The sequence below is a fragment of the Coturnix japonica genome, chromosome 1, assembly GCF_054131305.1.
Source record: "Coturnix japonica strain WE chromosome 1, WE-NBRP24, whole genome shotgun sequence".
Lineage (NCBI taxonomy): Eukaryota > Metazoa > Chordata > Aves > Galliformes > Phasianidae > Coturnix > Coturnix japonica.
Genome location: NC_140663.1, coordinates 63,291,561 through 63,304,907, shown reverse-complemented (window position 1 = coordinate 63,304,907; position 13,347 = coordinate 63,291,561).

Sequence of the window (13,347 nt, the reverse complement as noted above, 5' to 3'; positions counted from 1 at the left end):
CCCAAATCATAACTTTACTCATATCAAGTGCCCATAGGAGGTGTCCATGGCTGTACTATTGCACAGCCTGTGAGAGCTGAGCAAGACATGGAGATTAAAGCTGAGGTAGGTCTCACATCTGCAGAATTAGTTTTGGGGATGGGGAGTGCACAGTATCTAAAATACAGTGTGCTTAATTAAGTTAAATCAATGCTAGTTTCAGAAGTGCTCCTTTTTTTTTTTTTTTTTGTGATCGCTACATGTTTTACTTGTAAGGCATTTACCATTTCTTTGGTATTTCAAGTGTATTACCTGTTTCAAGATCTCAGTGTAAAACATGAAACAGCTTTGTTTCTGCATTACATACGCTTGGGGTCTCTTTTTCTTCTTCTTTTTTTCCCCCCGTATGTTTTATATTTATCTTCAGTTTCTTCGTGCCAGACGTTTTGGTGCATCTGCTGCCACCAATGAATGGCTGTGACGGGAAAATCCAGCCCCTCGGGGGCAGAAGGAGAGAGAATGGATGATTAGTTTTCCATTCTATTGAACAAAGCTGGCTTCTGTTGCCATTTTTAACACTCCAGTATTACTGGAATTAATTTGATGCATCTGTTCCTGAATTACCTCCCATAGTTCTAGTCCTTACTAGACTTCCAAACCAGTGTTGATTTAGGCCTGTTTGTTCCAATCCATATTGCATTCCCATAAACTCTCTGCTATTTTAAAGCAGTTTAATTGCTTTTTAAGTCCTTCAATATTAAAGTCACAATAAATTTCAAACTTCATTACGTTGTTAACCAAATGTCTCTAGATTCTGTCTAGCGCTGTAGAAAGCCTGGCACATACCACCTTGTCATATTAAGTTATGAATGTTTGAGTTCCAGAGCCTGGTCGGGAACAATTTGATGGAAATTCTTAGCATGTAGCTGTCTCTCTTTGGGGATTCTACAAATCCCATCTTATCTTTAACCTATTCCTGTTGACTTAAGCAGCATAAGTATTGAGAGAACATGTGCCTATTAGTCATAAATAATGTTGTCTTACAATTAACACTCTCAGGTAGCATGACATTGACAGATAGTTTCTTCATCTTGAATTTAAAGTTTCTGTACTTAGAACTGTGGGTAGATAAACTGAATCATGTATTTTTGTTCTTGTTGAACACAGACAGTTTCATTTGGCTGGTGTCACTGTACGCAGGCAGACAGTAATAGAACAGGTGAGAATGGCTTAAATTAAAAGAGGAAAGATTTAGATGAGATGTTAAGGAGAAATTTTTCCCTCAGAGGGTGTTGAGGCACTTGCACTGCTGCCCAGGGAAGCTGTGAATGCCCTATTCCTGAAGGTGTTCAAGGCCAAGCTTGATGGGGCCCTGGGCAGTCTGAGCTGGTGGGTGACAGCCTTACCCACCGCAGGGGTTTAAAACTGAATGAGCTTTAAGGTCCTTTCCAACCAAACCCAAGCCACTCTGTGATTGAGCGATTGTACGACTACCTCACCTTCTTTGAATTTCTGGAGTTGTGTCTCCTCTTGTTTCTTATATGTAAATTAATTTTGAAACAGAATTAGTAAAATGGGAGAGAAGTGGCTTGTAGAGATGGATTACAGAGGCTCCTCTGAAACTCCCATTTGAAACAATGGGATGCTGTTAAAAATCAGTCTTTAAACATTCCAATGGGAGATCCATGCTTTCCATCTGCTCCAGGTTAAATCAAATTAGCTTCCTAGTCACTATTTCTCCCTCCCCCTTCTCTTTCTCCTGCACCAGGAAACAGAGCTGAAAGCACAACAGCAGGTATAAAAACTTCTCCTATGTCCAGACATGGATATACATTTAGAACCGCATTATATTACACTTCCTATGGCCCTGAGAGGCCAATATGTTGACCAAGAATATCTGCAGTAGAGCAGTGCTCTGATCACATCCCCTTGATCTCTTTCAGACAGGGAACCAAAGGAAAAAAGGTACCAGGCTATTGCAGAGACACCTTGCTGCCTGGGGAAGTCAGCTGCTGGTGAACCTGTGTGCATGGGTGATTTACACTGCCAGAATTAGTGTAGAAATGACATGATGAGTAGCTGCTTTTCAGTAGGCTGCCCATATCAGGAAATGGGAGAGCAAGAAGTTCAGGGGCAAGAGGCTCATTTTAGGCTGGAAGCTGGTAACAAAATATGGCTTTGGTGTGTATCTTTCTTTTACATTTGCATGAAATCTGGCTAATTTTTCATTCCTGCTACAATTTGGTAAAAATCCATTTAGGACTCACTTTTCCCAACTAAAACTGAAGGTAAATCTGACCTCCTTACAGTGAATATTTTGAATATTGATTGATTAGGCTGTTTAATGAAAGGAAGCATGTGATTTATTTAAAAAAACAGAGTACAAAACCAGATAATGTAAGACAATAGTTAATGATTTAATCTGCTTCAGTTCTAAAACCTGATATACTGAAATGAAATACAACACTTATTTATGTTAAGGTGTCTTGCTTTACTTTCTCTTTGTTTGTATTGCTTACCTTTTATATGTACCTAGGAACAATAATCTCAATAAACAAGCAATTGCAATGAAAGCATCCATTCCACAAACATATCAGCTCATCAATTTAAGGAATAAACAACTCAGACTTTAAACGAGTTTTAAGTCTCAACCGCTTGAGTAAGAGTGGAAGATGAGGTGACAGAGAGTTCCAGGTGAGCATTTCTACTCTCTGTCCCATCCTTTTAAACCCTAAACTAGGCTGGACTGTTTCTGCATTGCACTGATTTTAGGCTGCTGATTTTGTGAGAAAGGTGTAGTGTTGTTAATCCTTCTAATTTTGATAGGGGAAAATGCAGTGAAAAGCAATTTAATGTGAAGCAACTTTGGTGGTCAAATTCCTTCCTTCTGAATGTTATTCTGGTTTGTTAAAGACCCTCCTCTGGAATTGTTACAAATGGAATGGTTGAAGTAGATGACAGTTGGAGGTGATGCTCTTGGGTTTTATCCTGTTTTTGACTATTCCATGAACAAGTATTTCCTCAAACACTGTTGATACCCTCTACTGTAGGAATGATGAGAGAAAAGGTCTTCATGGCCTTTTGCTTTGACATAACCTAGGGTAGATATGGGACTACTCAGCAAAAATTGCACTACCTTCACTCTTTTTGTGCATGTAAACCTTGGTGAAATTCACCAATTTCATGTGAAAAACACTGAAAAACTACTTCCCTTTGAAGAGACAGTAGCCTTCTAACCTAGATCAGGAGGCTTAACTTGAATCAGAAGGTTGAATAGAATACTTTCGTATGTGCAGAATTTCTTTTTTTTCAAATTCAACCCTCTGATATGGTATTTTTCATATCTGCTTTCCTTCTCTTGACCTCCGGAAGATATTTCACTGCTGCGTGGCTGAGTCATCACCATTCTGCCTTTACTGACCATAGCCGGAGAGGCTCTCTACTAGCTGTGATGTCTCCTTTTCATTGAGGGCTTCAGACACACTCTTCATAGGTCCATTATGGCATGGAGGTGTGAGTGATTTAGGTACAGAATCTGCAGACTACATAAGGTGCATAAGAGCCTATCCTTGTACAAGCCAGAGAGCCCTAAGTGCTTCTGTGAGAGAAAAGAAAAGCAAGTTCTGCCAGCAGACCTAGCTCACAGATCCATCATTTTCAAGCACTTCCAGTTTACCTTGTGCCCGTGAATACTAGACATCAGAGTGGTATTGGACAGAGCAGTAAGATTAACCACCTTTTTTGGGAAGTCTGTGACCATGCAAGATGTAAGTGAAGCAGAATGAGATTGAAAACTCAGTTACCTTTTTTGTGTGTGTGTGTGTATTCTTATCATCTAGAAGCAGCTGTTTTATTTTGTCAACAAATAGAAAATGTGCAGACTGTAAGAATTTTTCTCAAGTGCCCAGGGAGTTTAGGAAAACTAGTCCCATCAACTTTCAGTGAACTTGTTCTGCTCATCCCTAAAAACAATTTGGATATTTTCTTCTCTAAGAAACAGACCAAAAAATTCCATATCATGCTCAGTGGAAACACTGTTCATGTTTTCTTTACTGTTTCTACACTTCGCGGAATTGATCTGGTGTGAAATTAAATCTGTTTCCTTCTTTGTCTCTGTCCTTGTCCTTGCCAGTTCTTCTTGCCATTTCTTCTCTAGCCAAAGCCTGAATTACAATAAAAGCAAGGCAGCCGCTTGCATCTGCAGGAGGAAAGATACAGATTAACTTCAGTCCTGCATTTTAGGAAAACCTATTCTTGTCTTTATGAAGGTTATGATGAATAACATTTAGTTCCTTCTTCAACCAATTGTTCTACCTGGGAAGATGAACTGCATACTTTATTTACCTTTTTCTCTGTTTTTATTTGCTAGTAAAAGAGGAAAACAAAGCAGTAAACACAGTGGGATTGCAAAAATGCTCTGGAGTGCCAGGAAGTGCAGGGAAGCTACAGATGGAAGTGTCCTCTCTAATTGTGGTTTACAATTGCTTCTCTTTATGTATGACTGTACTGGCAAGGAGCCCTTGCCATAGAGCAGTGTTGGTGAGTCCTTCTGCAGTGTTGTTCTAGGTGAGGGCTGTGACAATATGTGTTGCCTCTTGGCTGGGGTTTTCTGCCTATTGTGCTGGCACATAAAGCCATGCAGTCTGAATTGGGTTTGCTTCAGTTGTGTTATTTCTGGTTTATCTCTGTGTAAACTAAATCACAGGGATGTTAAATTCATCCAGCAGTTCATTTGCTTTACATTAACTTAAATCATAGACAGAAAGCCCTGATTCCAAACCCACATCATAAATACAGTACTGTATTGTCTCTCATAGCTACTGACTGATGAGCTAGTATTGAGTGCTGTGGCCTTTTGGATGATTAAGTGGGCTTGGGCATTAACTAAGTTAAATCAAAACAACTTAACTGTAGCACCTTGGCTTAGTAATTGGTTCCTTTTTCTTTTTGCTCCTTATATAGTCATTGGCGAGAGATAAGTTCACTCTTAGTATGAATGTTTGAAGAAGCAGATCACGAAATCCTATCAAATCAAAGTAAACTCTGGCTCTCATATCCAGATTTTAGAGACCTAGCATAGAATGTTTGAACAATTGAGGAGGAACTTACCTGTGCTTCTAAAATACAAATCCGTTTAGCTAAGTGCATGTAGCTAACCAAGTTTGAAACTGGTAATAGATTGATGTCCAAACAAAAGGATTGCTCATAGTGGGAGCAAGCAGATTCTTTTTTCTCCAGCAGAAGGATTAATGTATCAACTTCTTACAGGCTGAATTGTTTATTTAGAGATTTTTCAAAGTCTGCTGAAATAAGATGGTTATCTTCAGAATTCCACCCACTGAAATCTGTGGATTTCTGTAGTTATCTGGTCCCATTTTTTGTATGTTTGTCTGGCAGGACTTGTCTGGAAGGGAGCTTACACTGAATTTTCAATGTCTTCTTCTGAGTTAGATTTGCTCTTTGGATATGGAAATGATTTCCAGTCTATCAACAACTTTTTACAATGACAACTTATGTATTTGGAAGGGTACTGAATTTTTATACACACAGAAGATTTTAAAGCATTTTAATATAGTTAATTCAAGTGGTTAATGAGTGAAAGCACGAGAAATGTAAACATTGTTGATGCAAGCTGTTTTCTATTAATTAATTTAAGCATATCAAACAGAATGCTGTTGCCAGCACTTAGCATGCTGTTCTCTTTCCTTAGAAGCTTGCATGCCAAATACAACACAGGTTAGATGGTGGGAAAAATAACCAGGGGGAATCAACTGTTAATCTAAACTTCTGTTCCTATGTACGTGTCTGGCATTGGCATACATGCGAATAAATTTACAGGAGCAGCTAGTTTTTCTGTTTAAACACAAGGAGCTAGACTGCTGAATTACTTCACTGAAGAGGATCCATGAGGTGTATTTGGAGCTCTTGGGTGATAATGCTAAACAGACTCTCCTCACTGCTTTATGCCTTCTTGGATAACCGGTATTCAAAGACAAGGTTGTTGGCTGGGTGCTTGCAGTCTTGCTCCTTGGCATCCAGCCCTGGTATTCTTTCGTCTCAGTTCTGCATAGCGATTATCACACTGGCTCAGCTCAGAGAAGAAGCAAAAACATTTTGCAAAAGTGCAAAGGAAGAAGTAGAATTAAGATAAACATTTACATAACTGGGAAAAATTACCCAGGAAGGACTGGAAATCTGATGACATTCTGTTTACCTAGTGCAGTGTTAAAACAGTTTGTGGGAGATACAAAACAGAACACTTCGTATAAATCACTGTGAATGTAAGGACCTGTGAAGCAATTCAGCAAACACTAAAATTATCAAGCTGGCTCAGCATAATAGCTCTGACCTTCCTCAGGACAATATTTTGCACAATACTTTAATGCTCTCTTAAGAAAGGAAAATAAGATGTACAATGTCATGTTAAGAAAAGAAATAATATGGTCTATATGCAATGCCTACAAACTTTGTCCATTCTAAACAAATCTAGGCCTTGTAGTTCTCCAAAGGGAGATCTTTATAAGACTATAAGTTCATTCTTGTTCCATTTTTGTTAGGATACTATCATTAGACAATCATTAGATGTGTTTGTTCTTTTCACCCATTTTAACCAGTAGAGACAAAGTTGTGCGGGAAGTCAGGCTTTACATTGACCGGCTCAGGTGTCTGCTTGACACAGCCTGACTTCAGTGTCCCAGAACTGTGCATGCTTTTCCAAGAGACCAGACCTCATCTAAGAGGTGTACTCTCTTGAGGTACAAAGGACCTTTGTTCTTAGAAACAGAAGCTTTATTTGAAAACTACCACAGTATTTGGCTCCCCTTTCTGATGCTGATTTGAATTTTTAGTGACCTCCAATCAGATTATGTTCATATTTTCTCCCCCAATTTCATTGCAAACCTAACCAGAATATTTTCAGGAGTTAGCATTCAGTAACAATATGGGAGAAAAAAAAAAGTGGAAATGGAAATTTCCTTTTTTTGGCTGGGTTAGTCCAGTATCCTTCTTGGTTACAGTATTTGGTGTGTGAAAGTGAGCATTAAACCAACCAGATAGCCAGCACTGGAGAGAGAAGTAGCTGAAGAAGCCTGGGAAAAATACACAACTGGGAGAGCTGAGCAAAAAAGAACTTGGAGAATTATTAATGCACAGATGGATTAGAAATCTCTCCCCAATGGGAATGGACCACAGCAACCACAGATTTCACATTTGCAAAATACAAAAAAAACAACTTCCCAATCATAACATAAGACCATCATACTCATTAGAATAACATAACCACCCTCCTCACTGCCTGGGAAGAGAGGGAGAAATACTTTTATGTACACCCTAAACTTTATAATAAATACTGTATAAGAACATAAGCTAGATAACATATGTCATGATAAATAGAGTCTAGTCTACCAGGAGGCATTTATTAATAAAAACTACAGCAACAGCCAAAACAAACAGACCTCCACAGAGCTCAAGTTTCTGCGTCAAGTTGCCAGGGTTGTCTAGGGCTCTGCACAGAGCGATGAGACATGCAGTAGCCAAAAGATAAGTCAGAAGATGGATGCAAGCTACCCAGTTACACCAGAAGATATGGAGGAAAGAATCTGGCACTAGATGAAATGAGAGAGAAGGAAAGAAAAGCTAATGATGCACAGTGACCATGGAAGTGTGAATACTGTGAAAGGGTTCCTGGGAGGAAAAAGGATGAATTGCCTGAGTACTGGAGCTGATTTATTCACTTTCTGTGGGAAGGAGAACAAGCTGTAGATCCCATCCCACTGTCAGTTCTGAACACATTTTGGACTTGCATCCAAACACTGTGTTTGCTTTATTTGCAGTTTCTTTGTCTTTCTTACATGCCTACTTGCCCTGGTGGCAGATGTATGCTCTTCTAGGATGTACTATTTAAGGCTTTAACCAAAGAAAAAAAAGATTCTGGACTTTCTCGAGTCAATGGGAAGCTGCTTCTTGGATCAGTATACATGATCAGTGCCGCACAGTGTCCAGCCCTGTTGCTGGTAGTAAAATGTAAATGTAGCTTTCTCCATCCTGACTGTCAAAACAGCAGTGCTCAGAGCACCAGAAGGATGTCAGGGAATTCTGGGTGCTCTAAGCATGTTCCTGTTCTATCTAATTTGATTTTGTTTTGCTTGAGTATTTTAACTTTTGGAAGCAGGTTGTATTTGCTTTATGTCTTCCTTTTCTTTTTTCTCTTTGTAAGCAAACAGTTGATTTTGAAGCCAGTAAAAATGTAATCCCTCCACAAAGACCTAAAGCCAAGCCTTTCCCAGTAATGTTGTGACAGGTCATTGTTCTGTAAGATTATGAATTTTTTTTTGTTGTTAAAACATAAATAAATAAATAGGAAAGTTGTACATGCCCCCAGGACACTCATTCAGCTATGAAAATACAAAGTACAAGTATCTTTCTCATCATAGAAAGGAGAGTGGTGGTATGTTTGAAACAATAGTAGTTGATTTCAGAAATGCTGTGATTTATTACACATGGCAGCTTCAGATTTTTTAGGCATGCATAATATTATATTTCTTCTTCTTCCTCCAAACAGATAAAACTTTTGGTTGATTTAATACACAATTTCTGTGATGCTGTATTCTAGAGGATGGCTGAAAGATAATTATTAACCATTTGCTTCTCTTTGAAAGAGATTAATAATTGATTCTTACTAAGAATTCAGTTTCTCCTTTAATGACAGTTTTTTGTGGATTTGTTTTTTCAGACATGGTTTATCGCTTATCAAGAGATTAAGAGCAAAACACACACTACAAAATGCAAGATTCTTGTATTTCAAACCAGCTGATACTCAGGTACATGACAAAAAAGTGAAATGTGACAGGTTTTTGTCTATTTCTTCTTTAAGACATATTATCATAAGTCAACTTATTTTTTATTATGACAGTGTTAAGTTGGTGTTATCGATAACATAAATTAAGACTACTATAGCATAATTCTTCAACAGAAACGACATCTAGGAATTTTAGTCTTAATATGACAGCTCCCTAGTCCATAGTTTTCAAGGTTTCATAAGCCACTTACAGCATTTCTTGTTCTCCTCTAACTTTTGTGCTATAGAACCAGATGGTGCTAGCATCATCCTTCTGACTGCCTATTTTAAGCAAGCACCTCCGTGCTGGCACTTAGTCCCTCAGCTGACCAGTGTTAACTGTTGCTGGGCACAGCCTGCCCAGTTGTCTTCCTGACACCTACTGGAGCCTAAATGTGGCCAGGACTTGCGCTTCTCATGCAGGATGGTCCAGAAGAGAATGAGAAGAAGGGAGACCAGCTTGGGAGATATGGTCATTGGAACAGCAGAAGAGTGCACTTGAGTTTAGGAATACCTACAACAGGTAGCTTTTTAGAGATTACTTCTGATAGCTTAATTATTTTTCACATTAGAAACTCTGTGTTAGTATACAGAGCTGAGCTTGCTGTTGGAGCTCTGATTTGCTGGTTTGTTAACAATTTTTGGCAGTTGGAAGTAGAACATACAAAACTGATTGGTGTTGAAGCTTATGTTAGGAGAAAATACAGTTCATATCTGATCTCTTGCTCAGCTCTTGCACTTGGGAGGTCCCTGGTTTACTGTAACCATCAGATAAATTTGGCTGCCAAAATCAAAAGTCATAACAGTCTACTTAGCAAACATGCCAGGTTTGCTGGAAGATCTAATGCTTGATCTTCGGACATCTGCCTTCACTCTCACTGTTACTCACTAAAAGAATATTGTATTGCTAGCTGGCTTGCATCTCTCCATACTAAACTGTAACATTTTTAAAGTCCTGCCTGAGATTTGGTGGGACTAGTAACCTTGGTCGCTATGAAAATGCCTCTACCAAAAGAGGCAGCCTGGGCTTTCATGTTCATTTTTCACGTGAATCCCTTAGTTCTCTCTAGCTCACTTCAAATCCTGCTCTGCTGCACCACAGCAGCTCCCTGGAAGCTTGCTGGTGGAAACATCCTTCTCATCCTTGTCACCTATTAAGGAATGATTCCCCTTTCTCTTGAAAGCATTACCTTTTGACCAAAGGTTGTGCTCTATGATATCCACTCTGTTCCTTCCTACTTGCTTCAACACTGGCCAGGGCCCATGGGATCATCAGATCCCAGCAGCCAGAAGGGTTGTTCTGGGACAACTGAAGCAGCAGATGTAGCCAGCAGCAGGCTATGACTCACTGCACAGAAGAGTCCTCATGCTGCTTTGGATGGGGGCTTGGCATGCTTAGTTCTGTGACTGGGAATGTCATGGCTGACTTTGGCTAGATGTGCACAGTAATTACCAAGTGGGTTAAGGAGGAAACATAAAATAGCTGAAGTTTCAGCCTTTCTGAAAGCTGGGCTATTTTGTTTCAGCCTAAGTACTTTCCCTCAAGCCAACTCATATATGACTTTTTGTAGTCGTGACATGATGCTCACCCTGTTTCACCCCAGAAAGCTAAATCTCCTTTTTACCATGCTACTTCATCATCTAATTGTGGATTGTATGCATTATTTGAGATAGGACTTCAGCACAGCAGGTAGAAATGATCCCTGTTGCAAGTCCATCGGGTGAATGGAGCTACCTCCAGAGATAAATGTGTATAGAATTCCCTGAAAACAGAACTGCAGTGTTACTTTAATCAGAGTGTTTTATATTCATGAACCTCTGTGTAAAGAGGGCTGTGTAATGAAGATCATTCATAATGCTGCAAGGTATTCAAGCTAAGATAAGGAAGGTAATTTGTGTTTTAAAGGCACAAATTGATCCCCTGCTGTGGTTAGGAAAGCTTGATCCACTGTGCATTCAGCAGAAGACTTAATGGTTGTGCTCTGGTTCCGTGAGTGCACATCATAAGAATAACAACATTTTCTGATGAATGGTATCTTCATTCTGCTCAGTGTTGATGGTTGTAATGAAAACTAAAGCTCAGTAATATGCACAAAAATTGCATTAAATCAATATAGTGCTTGCCTACAGCCCCTTCCTGGATATTAGGAAGAGATAAGAACTCGTAAGAATTTACTGTTCCTTTCTTTTCTAACAGATCCTTAGAATTCCTCAGCCTATGAAAATGCATGCACCTTTTTTTGAAAGGGAAAAATTTTCAGCACATATAAGGAGTATGGACAGTCCAATAGTTCCTGTATTTTCAATGTGAAGCCAGGTGAGTATAACCTGGCTTCTGTCCCTTAATTCTGCAAATGGTTTTACGGAAGAGGTTTCAACATATTTATTCAGTGTTATCAACACATCACAGATTTAATAATCAGTATTCCCTTCTGTATTCCCTTCTGGCTTAAATTAGTAAGTAAGAAGGCATTCAGAAAGGCTCTCCTTGCTTTCCTCAGATCTTTCAGCAATGCGCTGTTTGCCTGTAGTTGCAGTCTGACACCTCTGGATTAGGTGAGAATTTGGCACATTCCTTAAGAAAACTCACCTAAGAAAGCTGTTGCTCAGGAAAACACCACCTCCTTGGCCTCTTGGTGTAGTGCACATCCTGTCTGTAAAGGGAGCAGCAATTTTTTCTCCCATTTCCTCGCCTGCTGATTGTGAGATCCAGGAGACAAACTCTCTGCCTCCTGTGACAGCCCTTCTTAATCAACTGTGTTTTCTGTGAAGGTCTCTAGGGAGCTTAATGTGTTCCACAGCCTATATCAGGTCCCCTGTTTCCTGACTCAGACCCATACAATTTTAAGCACTTTGTTAAAGGGGAAATGGTGTTGCTAGATTAATCTGAGCCTCTTGTTCGACCTTATACTGGGAAGTCTGTAAGTGGATCTGAAGGGGCTCTTTGGGTTTTAGATTTACACTAATGTCCCTGCACTCACTTTGGCTTCTCTTCACAGTAAATGGCTTCTTGAATTCATTCTCTGCGTGCTGTTCTTGCTTTTAACCTCACAAATATTTGCAGTTTCAATGAAGGCTAACTAACACTTTTCCTAGTACTGAATTTTAGGAAATATGACCTGATTTTTGCCATATTTGTTTCTCTTTCTGGCAAAAGCACTGTCCCAAATGACATCAGGAAACCTAAAAAGCTGGTGTAATTCTGTAAATGATGTATGTATGAGACAACTGAGACAGGCACAATGAGACAGGCAGGAAACCACTGTTCCAAATCTTTCACATGGATGAGAGGATGTGTTTAGTTTGATTCTAACAAATTTGGGTATCTTAATATGAAAGTTTAGTCAGTAGGTCTAGTAGCGCTATCAAGAGGCCTAGAGAGCTAACCAGTTGATTAGAACCTTCATAATATCACAGTCTCGTGTGGGTTGGAAGGGACCTTAGAGATCATCGAGTCCAACCCCCGGGATTCGAGCCTCTGTGCTGCAGAGCGGCACTTCTACCACTTGCGCCACAGGGGATTTGAACCCGTACCCCAGTGTTGCAACGCGGCATTCCTACCACTGCGCCACCGGGGCACACACCTTGTTTCATGCACAGGCACTGGTGCCAACATAAGCTCCCAGGAGTATCATAAATGCTCTCTATTCCTCCAGGAGAGCCTGGATCTCACATTGCCACTGTGACACCTCTGCATACCCCACCTGGAGGTCTCAGAATGCTCTAAGGCATCTCAGGAGGTGGTAGTCATCTGTTCTTGGACAGCATGATTGAACCCAGATATCTAGTTTGGGATGACCTGAGATTAGTGAGCTACTCTGGTGAGAGGTCTCAAAATTCAGTTCAGTGCTTTGCCTGCCTCTTCACTAGGCTTCAGGTGCAGTAAAACCCAGACCTGAATGTGAGAAAAGCTCCAGAGCATTTCAAAAGAATGGTCATATCTTCTACGATGTTATTACCAAAGTCTAAACAAGATTAATTTCAGTTTACTGGATTTACCTTCTGCTGTTAAATGACTGTCACTTTTAATTTCTTATGCATTTAGTGAGTGTGCAGGACTGAACTGACCCAGTGTTTAGCTCACACAGCAATGGATCAGGTTTGTAAAGGAGTTGGAGATTCTCTAAAAAAAGAGAGTGTTGAATATAAGATTATAATTTTGAACAGAGCAATACTTCTGAATATACCATGTATTTCATTAAGCTTATTTATAGTAGCTGAGGAAGGAAAAAAATGGTTGAATGCTGCAACACTTACAGAAATTTGTATTTTAACAAAAATAAACCTCTGAACATTTTCTAACATGTAAATCCAAAAGTAGTTCAACATCCCAAATTTGTTTTCATGTCCTGAGAAACATCCATGCAATTTATTAGTGCTAAATGCTTTGCAAAGCATAAACTGGCCAATAGAAATGATTATAGGTATGGTGTTGTGCAGTAATTAAGGTTTTGAGTGAAAGTCAAGGTTTTACCATACAATTTTCCATGAAATGTAATGGTGAAACCACTCATACCGCAACACTCATAATA